The following is an 18,213-nucleotide window of genomic DNA, read 5'->3' as shown; positions in this document are numbered from 1 at the left end:
AATACAGCAAAAATTTTGAGTCTACAACGTTTAGTTTAGGTGTGAGAGCCAAAATGAACTTTTTATTGCTTTAAACGCGTTTTCAGCCTGATTGTGCACTTTAGGTGAAAATGTCAAAATCTTAAAAATGAGCATAAGCACAATGAAATTTATGCTAGAATCATCTTCAGGATGCTAGAATACACTAAATACAGCAAAAATTTTGAGTCTACAACGTTTAGTTTAGGTGTGAGAGCCAAAATGAACTTTTTATTGCTTTAAACGCGTTTTCAGCCCCTGATTGTACACTTAGGTGAAAATGTCAAAATCTTCAAAATGAGCATAAGCACAATGAAATTAATGCTGGAATCATCTTCAGGATGCTAGAATACACTAAATACAGCAAAAATTTTGAGTCTACAACGTTTAGTTTAGGTGTGAGAGCCAAAATGAACTTTTTATTGCTTTAAACGCGTTTTCAGCCTGATTGTGCACTTTAGGTGAAAATGTCAAAATCTTAAAAATGAGCATAAGCACAATGAAATTAATGCTGGAATCATCTTCAGGATGCTAGAATACACTAAATACAGCAAAAATTTTGAGTCTACAACGTTTAGTTTAGGTGTGAGAGCCAAAATGAACTTTTTATTGCTTTAAACGCGTTTTCAGCCCCTGATTGTACACTTAAGGTGAAAATGACAAAATCTTCAAAATGAGCATAAGCACAATGAAATTAATGCTGGAATCATCTTCAGGATGCTAGAATACACTAAATACAGCAAAAATTTTGAGTCTACAACGTTTAGTTTAGGTGTGAGAGCCAAAATGAACTTTTTATTGCTTTAAACGCGTTTTCAGCCCCTGATTGTACACTTAGGTGAAAATGTCAAAATCTTCAAAATGAGCATAAGCACAATGAAATTAATGCTGGAATCATCTTCAGGATGCTAGAATACACTAAATACAGCAAAAATTTTGAGTCTACAACGTTTAGTTTAGGTGTGAGAGCCAAAATGAACTTTTTATTGCTTTAAACGCGTTTTCAGCCTGATTGTGCACTTTAGGTGAAAATGTCAAAATCTTAAAAATGAGCATAAGCACAATGAAATTAATGCTGGAATCATCTTCAGGATGCTAGAATACACTAAATACAGCAAAAATTTTGAGTCTACAACGTTTAGTTTAGGTGTGAGAGCCAAAATGAACTTTTTATTGCTTTAAACGCGTTTTCAGCCCCTGATTGTACACTTAAGGTGAAAATGACAAAATCTTCAAAATGAGCATAAGCACAATGAAATTAATGCTGGAATCATCTTCAGGATGCTAGAATACACTAAATACAGCAAAAATGTTGAGTCTACAACGTTTTGTTTAGGTGTGAGAGCCAAAATGAACTTTTTATGGCTTTAAATGCGTTTTCAGCCTGATTGTGCACTTTAGGTGAAAATGTCAAAATCTTCAAAATGAGCATAAGCACAATGAAATTAATGCTGGAATCATCTTCAGGATGCTAGAATACACTAAATACAGCAAAAATTTTGAGTCTACAACGTTTAGTTTAGGTGTGAGAGCCAAAATGAACTTTTTATTGCTTTAAACGCGTTTTCAGCCTGATTGTGCACTTTAGGTGAAAATGTCAAAATCTTAAAAATGAGCATAAGCACAATGAAATTAATGCTGGAATCATCTTCAGGATGCTAGAATACACTAAATACAGCAAAAATTTTGAGTCTACAACGTTTAGTTTAGGTGTGAGAGCCAAAATGAACTTTTTATTGCTTTAAACGCGTTTTCAGCCTGATTGTGCACTTTAGGTGAAAATGTCAAAATCTTAAAAATGAGCATAAGCACAATGAAATTAATGCTGAAATCATCTTCAGGATGCTAGAATACACTAAATACAGCAAAAATTTTGAGTCTACAACGTTTAGTTTAGGTGTGAGAGCCAAAATGAACTTTTTATTGCTTTAAACGCGTTTTCAGCCCCTGATTGTACACTTAAGGTGAAAATGTCAAAATCTTCAAAATGAGCATAAGCACAATGAAATTAATGCTGGAATCATATTCAGGATGCTAGAATACACTAAATACAGCAAAAATTTTGAGTCTACAACGTTTAGTTTTGGTGTGAGAGCCAAAATGAACTTTTTATTGCTTTAAACGCGTTTTCAGCCTGATTGTGCACTTTAGGTGAAAATGTCAAAATCTTAAAAATGAGCATAAGCACAATGAAATTTATGCTAGAATCATCTTCAGGATGCTAGAATACACTAAATACAGCAAAAATTTTGAGTCTACAACGTTTAGTTTAGGTGTGAGAGCCAAAATGAACTTTTTATTGCTTTAAACGCGTTTTCAGCCTGATTGTGCACTTTAGGTGAAAATGTCAAAATCTTAAAAATGAGCATAAGCACAATGAAATTTATGCTAGAATCATCTTCAGGATGCTAGAATACACTAAATACAGCAAAAATTTTGAGTCTACAACGTTTAGTTTAGGTGTGAGAGCCAAAATGAACTTTTTATTGCTTTAAACGCGTTTTCAGCCCCTGATTGTACACTTAGGTGAAAATGTCAAAATCTTCAAAATGAGCATAAGCACAATGAAATTAATGCTGGAATCATCTTCAGGATGCTAGAATACACTAAATACAGCAAAAATTTTGAGTCTACAACGTTTAGTTTAGGTTTGTGTGCCAAAATGAACTTTTTATTGCTTTAAATGCGTTTTCAGCCTGATTGTGCACTTTAGGTGAAAATGTCAAAATCTTCAAAATGAGCATAAGCACGATGAAATTAATGCTGGAATCATCTTCAGGATGCTAGAATACACTGAATACAGCAAACATTTTGAGTCTACAACGTTTAGTTTAGGTGTGAGAGCCAAAATGAACTTTTTATTGCTTTAAACGCGTTTTCAGCCCCTGATTGTACACTTAAGGTGAAAATGTCAAAATCTTCAAAATGAGCATAAGCACAATGAAATTAATGCTGGAATCATCTTCAGGATGCTAGAATACACTAAATACAGCAAAAATTTTGAGTCTACAACGTTTAGTTTAGGTTTGTGTGCCAAAATGAACTTTTTATTGCTTTAAATGCGTTTTCAGCATGATTGTGCACTTTAGGTGAAAATGTCAAAATCTTAAAAATGAGCATAAGCACAATGAAATTAATGCTGGAATCATCTTCAGGATGCTAGAATACACTAAATACAGCAAAAATTTTGAGTCTACAACGTTTAGTTTAGGTGTGAGAGCCAAAATGAACTTTTTATTGCTTTAAACGCGTTTTCAGCCCCTGATTGTACACTTAAGGTGAAAATGTCAAAATCTTCAAAATGAGCATAAGCACAATTTAATTAATGCTGGAATCATCTTCAGGATGCTAGAATACACTAAATACAGCAAAAATTTGGAGTCTACAACGTTTAGTTTAGGTTTGTGAGCAAAAATGAACTTTTTATTGCTTTAAATGCGTTTTCAGCCTGATTGTGCACTTTAGGTGAAAATGTCAAAATCTTAAAAATGAGCATAAGCACAATGAAATTAATGCTGGAATCATCTTCAGGATGCTAGAATACACTAAATACAGCAAAAATTTTGAGTCTACAAGGTTTAGTTTAGGTGTGAGAGCCAAAATGAACTTTTTATTGCTTTAAACGCGTTTTCAGCCCCTGATTGTACACTTAAGGTGAAAATGTCAAAATCTTCAAAATGAGCATAAGCACAATGAAATTAATGCTGGAATCATCTTCAGGATGCTAGAATACACTAAATACAGCAAAAATTTTGAGTCTACAACGTTTAGTTTAGGTGTGAGAGCCAAAATGAACTTTTTATTGCTTTAAACGCGTTTTCAGCCCCTGATTGTACACTTAAGGTGAAAATGTCAAAATCTTAAAAATGAGCATAAGCACAATGAAATTAATGCTGGAATCATCTTCAGGATGCTAGAATACACTAAATACAGCAACAATTTTGAGTCTACAACGTTTAGTTTAGGTTTGTGTGCCAAAATGAACTTTTTATTGCTTTAAATGCGTTTTCAGCCTAATTGTGCACTTTAGGTGAAAATGTCAAAATCTTAAAAATGAGCATAAGCACAATGAAATTATTGCTGGAATCATCTTCAGGATGCTAGAATACACTAAATACAGCAAAAATTTTGAGTCTACAAGGTTTAGTTTAGGTGTGAGAGCCAAAATGAACTTTTTATTGCTTTAAACGCGTTTTCAGCCCCTGATTGTACACTTAAGGTGAAAATGTCAAAATCTTCAAAATGAGCATAAGCACAATGAAATTAATGCTGGAATCATCTTCAGGATGCTAGAATACACTAAATACAGCAAAAATTTTGAGTCTACAACGTTTTGTTTAGGTGTGAGAGCCAAAATGAACTTTTTATTGCTTTAAACGCGTTTTCAGCCCCTGATTGTACACTTAAGGTGAAAATGTCAAAATCTTAAAAATGAGCATAAGCACAATGAAATTAATGCTGGAATCATCTTCAGGATGCTAGAATACACTGAATACAGCAAAAATGTTGAGTCTACAACGTTTTGTTTAGGTGTGAGAGCCAAAATGAACTTTTTATGGCTTTAAATGCGTTTTCAGCCTGATTGTGCACTTTAGGTGAAAATGTCAAAATCTTCAAAATGAGCATAAGCACAATGAAATTAATGCTGGAATCATCTTCAGGATGCTAGAATACACTAAATACAGCAAAAATTTTGAGTCTACAACGTTTAGTTTAGGTGTGAGAGCCAAAATGAACTTTTTATTGCTTTAAACGCGTTTTCAGCCTGATTGTGCACTTTAGGTGAAAATGTCAAAATCTTAAAAATGAGCATAAGCACAATGAAATTAATGCTGGAATCATCTTCAGGATGCTAGAATACACTAAATACAGCAAAAATTTTGAGTCTACAACGTTTAGTTTAGGTGTGAGGGCCAAAATGAACTTTTTATTGCTTTAAACGCGTTTTCAGCCCCTGATTGTACACTTAAGGTGAAAATGTCAAAATCTTCAAAATGAGCATAAGCACAATGAAATTAATGCTGGAATCGTCTTCAGGATGCTAGAATACACTAAATACAGCAAAAATTTTGAGTCTACAACGTTTAGTTTAGGTGTGAGAGCCAAAATGAACTTTTTATTGCTTTAAACGCGTTTTCAGCCTGATTGTGCACTTTAGGTGAAAATGTCAAAATCTTAAAAATGAGCATAAGCACAATGAAATTAATGCTGGAATCATCTTCAGGATGCTAGAATACACTAAATACAGCAAAAATTTTGAGTCTACAACGTTTAGTTTAGGTGTGAGAGCCAAAATGAACTTTTTATTGCTTTAAACGCGTTTTCAGCCCCTGATTGTACACTTAAGGTGAAAATGTCAAAATCTTCAAAATGAGCATAAGCACAATGAAATTAATGCTGGAATCATCTTCAGGATGCTAGAATACACTAAATACAGCAAAAATGTTGAGTCTACAACGTTTTGTTTAGGTGTGAGAGCCAAAATGAACTTTTTATGGCTTTAAATGCGTTTTCAGCCTGATTGTGCACTTTAGGTGAAAATGTCAAAATCTTCAAAATGAGCATAAGCACAATGAAATTAATGCTGGAATCATCTTCAGGATGCTAGAATACACTAAATACAGCAAAAATTTTGAGTCTACAACGTTTAGTTTAGGTGTGAGAGCCAAAATGAACTTTTTATTGCTTTAAACGCGTTTTCAGCCTGATTGTGCACTTTAGGTGAAAATGTCAAAATCCTAAAAATGAGCATAAGCACAATGAAATTAATGCTGGAATCATCTTCAAGATGCTAGAATACACTAAATACAGCAAAAATTTTGAGTCTACAACGTTTAGTTTAGGTGTGAGAGCCAAAATGAACTTTTTATTGCTTTAAACGCGTTTTCAGCCCCTGATTGTACACTTAAGGTGAAAATGTCAAAATCTTCAAAATGAGCATAAGCACGATGAAATTAATGCTGGAATCATCTTCAGGATGCTAGAATACACTGAATACAGCAACAATTTTGAGTCTACAACGTTTAGTTTAGGTGTGAGAGCCAAAATGAACTTTTTATTGCTTTAAATGCGTTTTCAGCCTGATTGTGCACTTTAGGTGAAAATGTCAAAATCTTCAAAATGAGCATAAGCACAATGAAATTAATGCTGGAATCATCTTCAGGATGCTAGAATACACTAAATACAGCAAAAATTTTGAGTCTACAACGTTTAGTTTAGGTTTGAGTGCCAAAATGAACTTTTTATTGCTTTAAACGCGTTTTCAGCCCCTGATTGTACACTTAAGGTGAAAATGTCAAAATCTTCAAAATGAGCATAAGCACAATGAAATTAATGCTGGAATCATATTCAGGATGCTAGAATACACTAAATACAGCAAAAATTTTGAGTCTACAACGTTTATTTTAGGTGTGTGAGCCAAAATGAATTTTTTATTGCTTTAAATGCGTTTTCAGCCTGATTGTGCACTTTAGGTGAAAATGTCAAAATCTTCAAAATGAGCATAAGCACGATGAAATTATTGCTGGAATCATCTTCAGGATGCTAGAATACACTGAATACAGCAAAAATTTTGAGTCTACAACGTTTAGTTTAGGTGTGAGAGCCAAAATGAACTTTTTATTGCTTTAAACGCGTTTTCAGCCCCTGATTGTACACTTAAGGTGAAAATGTCAAAATCTTCAAAATGAGCATTAGCACAATGAAATTAATGCTGGAATCATCTTCAGGATGCTAAAATACACTAAATACAGCAAAAATTTTGAGTCTACAACGTTTAGTTTAGGTGTGAGAGCCAAAATGAACTTTTTATTGCTTTAAATTCGTTTTCAGCCTGATTGTGCACTTTAGGTGAAAATGTCAAAATCTTAAAAATGAGCATAAGCACAATGAAATTAATGCTGGAATCATCTTCAGGATGCTAGAATACACTAAATACAGCAAAAATTTTGAGTCTACAACGTTTAGTTTAGGTGTGAGAGCCAAAATGAACTTTTTATTGCTTTAAATGCGTTTTCAGCCTGATTGTGCACTTTAGGTGAAAATGTCAAAATCTTCAAAATGAGCATAAGCACAATGAAATTAATGCTGGAATCATCTTCAGGATGCTAGAATACACTAAATACAGCAAAAATTTTGAGTCTACAACGTTTAGTTTAGGTGTGAGAGCCAAAATGAACTTTTTATTGCTTTAAACGCGTTTTCAGCCCCTGATTGTACACTTAAGGTGAAAATGTCAAAATCTTCAAAATGAGCATAAGCACAATGAAATTAATGCTGGAATCATCTTCAGGATGCTAGAATACACTAAATACAGCAAAAATTTTGAGTCTACAACGTTTAGTTTAGGTGTGAGAGCCAAAATGAACTTTTTATTGCTTTAAACGCGTTTTCAGCCTGATTGTGCACTTTAGGTGAAAATGTCAAAATCTTAAAAATGAGCATAAGCACAATGAAATTAATGCTGGAATCATCTTCAGGATGCTAGAATACACTAAATACAGCAAAAATTTTGAGTCTACAACGTTTAGTTTAGGTGTTAGAGCCAAAATGAACTTTTTATTGCTTTAAACGCGTTTTCAGCCCCTGATTGTACACTTAAGGTGAAAATGTCAAAATCTTCAAAATGAGCATAAGCACAATGAAATTAATGCTGGAATCATCTTCAGGATGCTAGAATACACTAAATACAGCAAAAATTTTGAGTCTACAACGTTTAGTTTAGGTGTGAGAGCCAAAATGAACTTTTTATTGCTTTAAACGCGTTTTCAGCCCCTGATTGTACACTTAAGGTGAAAATGTCAAAATCTTCAAAATGAGCATAAGCACGATGAAATTAATGCTGGAATCATCTTCAGGATGCTAGAATACACTGAATACAGCAACAATTTTGAGTCTACAACGTTTAGTTTAGGTGTGAGAGCCAAAATGAACTTTTTATTGCTTTAAATGCGTTTTCAGCCTGATTGTGCACTTTAGGTGAAAATGTCAAAATCTTCAAAATGAGCATAAGCACAATGAAATTAATGCTGGAATCATCTTCAGGATGCTAGAATACACTAAATACAGCAAAAATTTTGAGTCTACAACGTTTAGTTTAGGTTTGAGTGCCAAAATGAACTTTTTATTGCTTTAAACGCGTTTTCAGCCCCTGATTGTACACTTAAGGTGAAAATGTCAAAATCTTCAAAATGAGCATAAGCACAATGAAATTAATGCTGGAATCATATTCAGGATGCTAGAATACACTAAATACAGCAAAAATTTTGAGTCTACAACGTTTATTTTAGGTGTGTGAGCCAAAATGAATTTTTTATTGCTTTAAATGCGTTTTCAGCCTGATTGTGCACTTTAGGTGAAAATGTCAAAATCTTCAAAATGAGCATAAGCACGATGAAATTATTGCTGGAATCATCTTCAGGATGCTAGAATACACTGAATACAGCAAAAATTTTGAGTCTACAACGTTTAGTTTAGGTGTGAGAGCCAAAATGAACTTTTTATTGCTTTAAACGCGTTTTCAGCCCCTGATTGTACACTTAAGGTGAAAATGTCAAAATCTTCAAAATGAGCATTAGCACAATGAAATTAATGCTGGAATCATCTTCAGGATGCTAAAATACACTAAATACAGCAAAAATTTTGAGTCTACAACGTTTAGTTTAGGTGTGAGAGCCAAAATGAACTTTTTATTGCTTTAAATTCGTTTTCAGCCTGATTGTGCACTTTAGGTGAAAATGTCAAAATCTTAAAAATGAGCATAAGGACAATGAAATTAATGCTGGAATCATCTTCAGGATGCTAGAATACACTAAATACAGCAAAAATTTTGAGTCTACAACGTTTAGTTTAGGTGTGAGAGCCAAAATGAACTTTTTATTGCTTTAAATGCGTTTTCAGCCTGATTGTGCACTTTAGGTGAAAATGTCAAAATCTTCAAAATGAGCATAAGCACAATGAAATTAATGCTGGAATCATCTTCAGGATGCTAGAATACACTAAATACAGCAAAAATTTTGAGTCTACAACGTTTATTTTAGGTGTGTGAGCCAAAATGAACTTTTTATTGCTTTAAATGCGTTTTCAGCCTGATTGTGCACTTTAGGTGAAAATGTCAAAATCTTCAAAATGAGCATAAGCACGATAAAATTAATGCTGGAATCATCTTCAGGATGCTAGAATACACTGAATACAGCAAAAATTTTGAGTCTACAACATTTAGTTTAGGTGTGAGAGCCAAAATGAACTTTTTATTGCTTTAAACGCGTTTTCAGCCCCTGATTGTACACTTAAGGTGAAAATGTCAAAATCTTCAAAATGAGCATAAGCACAATGAAATTAATGCTGGAATCATCTTCAGGATGCTAGAATACACTAAATACAGCAAAAAATTTGAGTCTACAACGTTTAGTTTAGGTGTGAGAGCCAAAATGAACTTTTTATTGCTTTAAACGCGTTTTCAGCCCCTGATTGTACACTTAAGGTGAAAATGTCAAAATCTTCAAAATGAGCATAAGCACGATGAAATTAATGCTGGAATCATCTTCAGGATGCTAGAATACACTGAATACAGCAAAAATTTTGAGTCTACAACGTTTAGTTTAGGTTTGAGAGCCAAAATGAACTTTTTATTGCTTTAAACGCGTTTTCAGCCCCTGATTGTACACTTAAGGTGAAAATGTCAAAATCTTCAAAATGAGCATAAGCACGATGAAATTAATGCTGGAATCATCTTCAGGATGCTAGAATACACTGAATACAGCAAACATTTTGAGTCTACAACGTTTAGTTTAGGTTTGAGAGCCAAAATAAACTTTTTATTGCTTTAAACGCGTTTTCAGCCCCTGATTGTACACTTAAGGTGGAAATGTCAAAATCTTCAAAATGAGCATAAGCACAATGAAATTAATGCTGGAATCATATTCAGGATGCTAGAATACACTAAATACAGCAAAAATTTTGAGTCTACAACGTTTATTTTAGGTGTGTGAGCCAAAATGAACTTTTTATTGCTTTAAATGCGTTTTCAGCCTGATTGTGCACTTTAGGTGAAAATGTCAAAATCTTCAAAATGAGCATAAGCACGATGAAATTAATGCTGGAATCATCTTCAGGATGCTAGAATACACTGAATACAGCAAAAATTTTGAGTCTACAACGTTTAGTTTAGGTGTGAGAGCCAAAATGAACTTTTTATTGCTTTAAACGCGTTTTCAGCCCCTGATTGTACACTTAAGGTGAAAATGTCAAAATCTTCAAAATGAGCATAAGCACAATGAAATTAATGCTGGAATCATCTTTAGGATGCTAGAATACACTAAATACAGCAAAAATTTGAGTCTACAACGTTTAGTTTAGGTGTGAGAGCCAAAATGAACTTTTTATTGCTTTAAACGCGTTTTCAGCCCCTGATTGTACACTTAAGGTGAAAATGTCAAAATCTTCAAAATGAGCATAAGCACGATGAAATTAATGCTGGAATCATCTTCAGGATGCTAGAATACACTGAATACAGCAAAAATTTTGAGTCTACAACGTTTAGTTTAGGTTTGAGAGCCAAAATGAACTTTTTATTGCTTTAAACGCGTTTTCAGCCCCTGATTGTACACTTAAGGTGAAAATGTCAAAATCTTCAAAATGAGCATAAGCACGATGAAATTAATGCTGGAATCATCTTCAGGATGCTAGAATACACTGAATACAGCAAACATTTTGAGTCTACAAGGTTTAGTTTAGGTGTGAGAGCCAAAATGAACTTTTTATTGCTTTAAATGCGTTTTCAGCCTGATTGTGCACTTTAGGTGAAAATGTCAAAATCTTCAAAATGAGCATAAGCACGATGAAATTAATGCTGGAATCATCTTCAGGATGCTAGAATACACTAAATACAGCAAAAATTTTGAGTCTACAACGTTTAGTTTAGGTGTGAGAGCCAAAATGAACTTTTTATTGCTTTAAACGCGTTTTCAGCCCCTGATTGTACACTTAAGGTGAAAATGTCAAAATCTTAAAAATGAGCATAAGCACAATGAAATTAATGCTGGAATCATCTTCAGGATGCTAGAATACACTAAATACAGCAACAATTTTGAGTCTACAACGTTTAGTTTAGGTTTGTGTGCCAAAATGAACTTTTTATTGCTTTAAACGCGTTTTCAGCCTGATTGTGCACTTTAGGTGAAAATGTCAAAATCTTAAAAATGAGCATAAGCACAATGAAATTAATGCTGGAATCATCTTCAGGATGCTAGAATACACTAAATACAGCAAAAATTTTGAGTCTACAACGTTTAGTTTAGGTGTGAGAGCCAAAATGAACTTTTTATTGCTTTAAACGCGTTTTCAGCCCCTGATTGTACACTTAAGGTGAAAATGTCAAAATCTTCAAAATGAGCTTAAGCACAATGAAATTAATGCTGGAATCATCTTCAGGATGCTAGAATACACTAAATACAGCAAAAATGTTGAGTCTACAACGTTTTGTTTAGGTGTGAGAGCCAAAATGAACTTTTTATGGCTTTAAATGCGTTTTCAGCCTGATTGTGCACTTTAGGTGAAAATGTCAAAATCTTCAAAATGAGCATAAGCACAATGAAATTAATGCTGGAATCATCTTCAGGATGCTAGAATACACTAAATACAGCAAAAATTTTGAGTCTACAACGTTTAGTTTAGGTGTGAGAGCCAAAATGAACTTTTTATTGCTTTAAACGCGTTTTCAGCCTGATTGTGCACTTTAGGTGAAAATGTCAAAATCCTAAAAATGAGCATAAGCACAATGAAATTAATGCTGGAATCATCTTCAGGATGCTAGAATACACTAAATACAGCAAAAATTTTGAGTCTACAACGTTTAGTTTAGGTGTGAGAGCCAAAATGAACTTTTTATTGCTTTAAACGCGTTTTCAGCCCCTGATTGTACACTTAAGGTGAAAATGTCAAAATCTTCAAAATGAGCATAAGCACGATGAAATTAATGCTGGAATCATCTTCAGGATACTAGAATACACTGAATACAGCAACAATTTTGAGTCTACAACGTTTAGTTTAGGTGTGAGAGCCAAAATGAACTTTTTATTGCTTTAAATGCGTTTTCAGCCTGATTGTGCACTTTAGGTGAAAATGTCAAAATCTTCAAAATGAGCATAAGCACAATGAAATTAATGCTGGAATCATCTTCAGGATGCTAGAATACACTAAATACAGCAAAAATTTTGAGTCTACAACGTTTAGTTTAGGTTTGAGTGCCAAAATGAACTTTTTATTGCTTTAAACGCGTTTTCAGCCCCTGATTGTACACTTAAGGTGAAAATGTCAAAATCTTCAAAATGAGCATAAGCACAATGAAATTAATGCTGGAATCATATTCAGGATGCTAGAATACACTAAATACAGCAAAAATTTTGAGTCTACAACGTTTATTTTAGGTGTGTGAGCCAAAATGAATTTTTTATTGCTTTAAATGCGTTTTCAGCCTGATTGTGCACTTTAGGTGAAAATGTCAAAATCTTCAAAATGAGCATAAGCACGATGAAATTATTGCTGGAATCATCTTCAGGATGCTAGAATACACTGAATACAGCAAAAATTTTGAGTCTACAACGTTTAGTTTAGGTGTGAGAGCCAAAATGAACTTTTTATTGCTTTAAACGTGTTTTCAGCCCCTGATTGTACACTTAAGGTGAAAATGTCAAAATCTTCAAAATGAGCATTAGCACAATGAAATTAATGCTGGAATCATCTTCAGGATGCTAAAATACACTAAATACAGCAAAAATTTTGAGTCTACAACGTTTAGTTTAGGTGTGAGAGCCAAAATGAACTTTTTATTGCTTTAAATTCGTTTTCAGCCTGATTGTGCACTTTAGGTGAAAATGTCAAAATCTTAAAAATGAGCATAAGCACAATGAAATTAATGCTGGAATCATCTTCCGGATGCTAGAATACACTAAATACAGCAAAAATTTTGAGTCTACAACGTTTAGTTTAGGTGTGAGAGCCAAAATGAACTTTTTATTGCTTTAAATGCGTTTTCAGCCTGATTGTGCACTTTAGGTGAAAATGTCAAAATCTTCAAAATGAGCATAAGCACAATGAAATTAATGCTGGAATCATCTTCAGGATGCTAGAATACACTAAATATAGCAAAAATTTTGAGTCTACAACGTTTATTTTAGGTGTGTGAGCCAAAATGAACTTTTTATTGCTTTAAATGCGTTTTCAGCCTGATTGTGCACTTTAGGTGAAAATGTCAAAATCTTCAAAATGAGCATAAGCACGATGAAATTAATGCTGGAATCATCTTCAGGATGCTAGAATACACTGAATACAGCAAACATTTTGAGTCTACAACGTTTAGTTTAGGTGTGAGAGCCAAAATGAACTTTTTATTGCTTTAAACGCGTTTTCAGCCCCTGATTGTACACTTAAGGTGAAAATGTCAAAATCTTCAAAATGAGCATAAGCACAATGAAATTAATGCTGGAATCATCTTCAGGATGCTAGAATACACTAAATACAGCAAAAATTTTGAGTCTACAACGTTTAGTTTAGGTTTGTGTGCCAAAATGAACTTTTTATTGCTTTAAATGCGTTTTCAGCATGATTGTGCACTTTAGGTGAAAATGTCAAAATCTTAAAAATGAGCATAAGCACAATGAAATTAATGCTGGAATCATCTTCAGGATGCTAGAATACACTAAATACAGCAAAAATTTTGAGTCTACAACGTTTAGTTTAGGTGTGAGAGCCAAAATGAACTTTTTATTGCTTTAAACGCGTTTTCAGCCCCTGATTGTACACTTAAGGTGAAAATGTCAAAATCTTCAAAATGAGCATAAGCACAATTTAATTAATGCTGGAATCATCTTCAGGATGCTAGAATACACTAAATACAGCAAAAATTTGGAGTCTACAACGTTTAGTTTAGGTTTGTGAGCAAAAATGAACTTTTTATTGCTTTAAATGCGTTTTCAGCCTGATTGTGCACTTTAGGTGAAAATGTCAAAATCTTAAAAATGAGCATAAGCACAATGAAATTAATGCTGGAATCATCTTCAGGATGCTAGAATACACTAAATACAGCAAAAATTTTGAGTCTACAAGGTTTAGTTTAGGTGTGAGAGCCAAAATGAACTTTTTATTGCTTTAAACGCGTTTTCAGCCCCTGATTGTACACTTAAGGTGAAAATGTCAAAATCTTCAAAATGAGCATAAGCACAATGAAATTAATGCTGGAATCATCTTCAGGATGCTAGAATACACTAAATACAGCAAAAATTTTGAGTCTACAACGTTTAGTTTAGGTGTGAGAGCCAAAATGAACTTTTTATTGCTTTAAACGCGTTTTCAGCCCCTGATTGTACACTTAAGGTGAAAATGTCAAAATCTTAAAAATGAGCATAAGCACAATGAAATTAATGCTGGAATCATCTTCAGGATGCTAGAATACACTAAATACAGCAACAATTTTGAGTCTACAACGTTTAGTTTAGGTTTGTGTGCCAAAATGAACTTTTTATTGCTTTAAATGCGTTTTCAGCCTAATTGTGCACTTTAGGTGAAAATGTCAAAATCTTAAAAATGAGCATAAGCACAATGAAATTATTGCTGGAATCATCTTCAGGAAACTAGAATACACTAAATACAGCAAAAATTTTGAGTCTACAAGGTTTAGTTTAGGTGTGAGAGCCAAAATGAACTTTTTATTGCTTTAAACGCGTTTTCAGCCCCTGATTGTACACTTAAGGTGAAAATGTCAAAATCTTCAAAATGAGCATAAGCACAATGAAATTAATGCTGGAATCATCTTCAGGATGCTAGAATACACTAAATACAGCAAAAATTTTGAGTCTACAACGTTTTGTTTAGGTGTGAGAGCCAAAATGAACTTTTTATTGCTTTAAACGCGTTTTCAGCCCCTGATTGTACACTTAAGGTGAAAATGTCAAAATCTTAAAAATGAGCATAAGCACAATGAAATTAATGCTGGAATCATCTTCAGGATGCTAGAATACACTGAATACAGCAAAAATGTTGAGTCTACAACGTTTTGTTTAGGTGTGAGAGCCAAAATGAACTTTTTATGGCTTTAAATGCGTTTTCAGCCTGATTGTGCACTTTAGGTGAAAATGTCAAAATCTTCAAAATGAGCATAAGCACAATGAAATTAATGCTGGAATCATCTTCAGGATGCTAGAATACACTAAATACAGCAAAAATTTTGAGTCTACAACGTTTAGTTTAGGTGTGAGAGCCAAAATGAACTTTTTATTGCTTTAAACGCGTTTTCAGCCTGATTGTGCACTTTAGGTGAAAATGTCAAAATCTTAAAAATGAGCATAAGCACAATGAAATTAATGCTGGAATCATCTTCAGGATGCTAGAATACACTAAATACAGCAAAAATTTTGAGTCTACAACGTTTAGTTTAGGTGTGAGAGCCAAAATGAACTTTTTATTGCTTTAAACGCGTTTTCAGCCCCTGATTGTACACTTAAGGTGAAAATGTCAAAATCTTCAAAATGAGCATAAGCACAATGAAATTAATGCTGGAATCATCTTCAGGATGCTAGAATACACTAAATACAGCAAAAATTTTGAGTCTACAACGTTTTGTTTAGGTGTGAGAGCCAAAATGAACTTTTTATGGCTTTAAACGCGTTTTCAGCCTGATTGTGCACTTTAGGTGAAAATGTCAAAATCTTAAAAATGAGCATAAGCACAATGAAATTAATGCTGGAATCATCTTCAGGATGCTAGAATACACTAAATACAGCAAAAATTTTGAGTCTACAACGTTTAGTTTAGGTGTGAGAGCCAAAATGAACTTTTTATTGCTTTAAACGCGTTTTCAGCCCCTGATTGTACACTTAAGGTGAAAATGTCAAAATCTTCAAAATGAGCATAAGCACAATGAAATTATTGCTGGAATCATCTTCAGGATGCTAGAATACACTAAATACAGCAAAAATTTTGAGTCTACAAGGTTTAGTTTAGGTGTGAGAGCCAAAATGAACTTTTTATTGCTTTAAACGCGTTTTCAGCCCCTGATTGTACACTTAAGGTGAAAATGTCAAAATCTTCAAAATGAGCATAAGCACAATGAAATTAATGCTGGAATCATCTTCAGGATGCTAGAATACACTAAATACAGCAAAAATTTTGAGTCTACAACGTTTTGTTTAGGTGTGAGAGCCAAAATGAACTTTTTATTGCTTTAAACGCGTTTTCAGCCCCTGATTGTACACTTAAGGTGAAAATGTCAAAATCTTAAAAATGAGCATAAGCACAATGAAATTAATGCTGGAATCATCTTCAGGATGCTAGAATACACTGAATACAGCAAAAATGTTGAGTCTACAACGTTTTGTTTAGGTGTGAGAGCCAAAATGAACTTTTTATGGCTTTAAATGCGTTTTCAGCCTGATTGTGCACTTTAGGTGAAAATGTCAAAATCTTCAAAATGAGCATAAGCACAATGAAATTAATGCTGGAATCATCTTCAGGATGCTAGAATACACTAAATACAGCAAAAATTTTGAGTCTACAACGTTTAGTTTAGGTGTGAGAGCCAAAATGAACTTTTTATTGCTTTAAACGCGTTTTCAGCCTGATTGTGCACTTTAGGTGAAAATGTCAAAATCTTAAAAATGAGCATAAGCACAATGAAATTAATGCTGGAATCATCTTCAGGATGCTAGAATACACTAAATACAGCAAAAATTTTGAGTCTACAACGTTTAGTTTAGGTGTGAGAGCCAAAATGAACTTTTTATTGCTTTAAACGCGTTTTCAGCCCCTGATTGTACACTTAAGGTGAAAATGTCAAAATCTTCAAAATGAGCATAAGCACAATGAAATTAATGCTGGAATCATCTTCAGGATGCTAGAATACACTAAATACAGCAAAAATTTTGAGTCTACAACGTTTAGTTTAGGTGTGAGAGCCAAAATGAACTTTTTATTGCTTTAAACGCGTTTTCAGCCTGATTGTGCACTTTAGGTGAAAATGTCAAAATCTTAAAAATGAGCATAAGCACAATGAAATTAATGCTGGAATCATCTTCAGGATGCTAGAATACACTAAATACAGCAAAAATTTTGAGTCTACAACGTTTAGTTTAGGTGTGAGAGCCAAAATGAACTTTTTATTGCTTTAAACGCGTTTTCAGCCCCTGATTGTACACTTAAGGTGAAAATGTCAAAATCTTCAAAATGAGCATAAGCACAATGAAATTAATGCTGGAATCATCTTCAGGATGCTAGAATACACTAAATACAGCAAAAATGTTGAGTCTACAACGTTTTGTTTAGGTGTGAGAGCCAAAATGAACTTTTTATGGCTTTAAATGCGTTTTCAGCCTGATTGTGCACTTTAGGTGAAAATGTCAAAATCTTCAAAATGAGCATAAGCACAATGAAATTAATGCTGGAATCATCTTCAGGATGCTAGAATACACTAAATACAGCAAAAATTTTGAGTCTACAACGTTTAGTTTAGGTGTGAGAGCCAAAATGAACTTTTTATTGCTTTAAACGCGTTTTCAGCCTGATTGTGCACTTTAGGTGAAAATGTCAAAATCCTAAAAATGAGCATAAGCACAATGAAATTAATGCTGGAATCATATTCAGGATGCTAGAATACACTAAATACAGCAAAAATTTTGAGTCTACAACGTTTATTTTAGGTGTGTGAGCCAAAATGAATTTTTTATTGCTTTAAATGCGTTTTCAGCCTGATTGTGCACTTTAGGTGAAAATGTCAAAATCTTCAAAATGAGCATAAGCACGATGAAATTATTGCTGGAATCATCTTCAGGATGCTAGAATACACTGAATACAGCAAAAATTTTGAGTCTACAACGTTTAGTTTAGGTGTGAGAGCCAAAATGAACTTTTTATTGCTTTAAACGCGTTTTCAGCCCCTGATTGTACACTTAAGGTGAAAATGTCAAAATCTTCAAAATGAGCATTAGCACAATGAAATTAATGCTGGAATCATCTTCAGGATGCTAAAATACACTAAATACAGCAAAAATTTTGAGTCTACAACGTTTAGTTTAGGTGTGAGAGCCAAAATGAACTTTTTATTGCTTTAAATTCGTTTTCAGCCTGATTGTGCACTTTAGGTGAAAATGTCAAAATCTTAAAAATGAGCATAAGCACAATGAAATTAATGCTGGAATCATCTTCAGG

Source organism: Vanacampus margaritifer, chromosome 17 (assembly GCF_051991255.1).
Source record: "Vanacampus margaritifer isolate UIUO_Vmar chromosome 17, RoL_Vmar_1.0, whole genome shotgun sequence".
In the NCBI taxonomy this organism is placed as follows: domain Eukaryota; kingdom Metazoa; phylum Chordata; class Actinopteri; order Syngnathiformes; family Syngnathidae; genus Vanacampus; species Vanacampus margaritifer.
The sequence above is the reverse complement of the archived record's forward strand: the minus strand, read 5'-3'. Positions refer to the sequence as shown.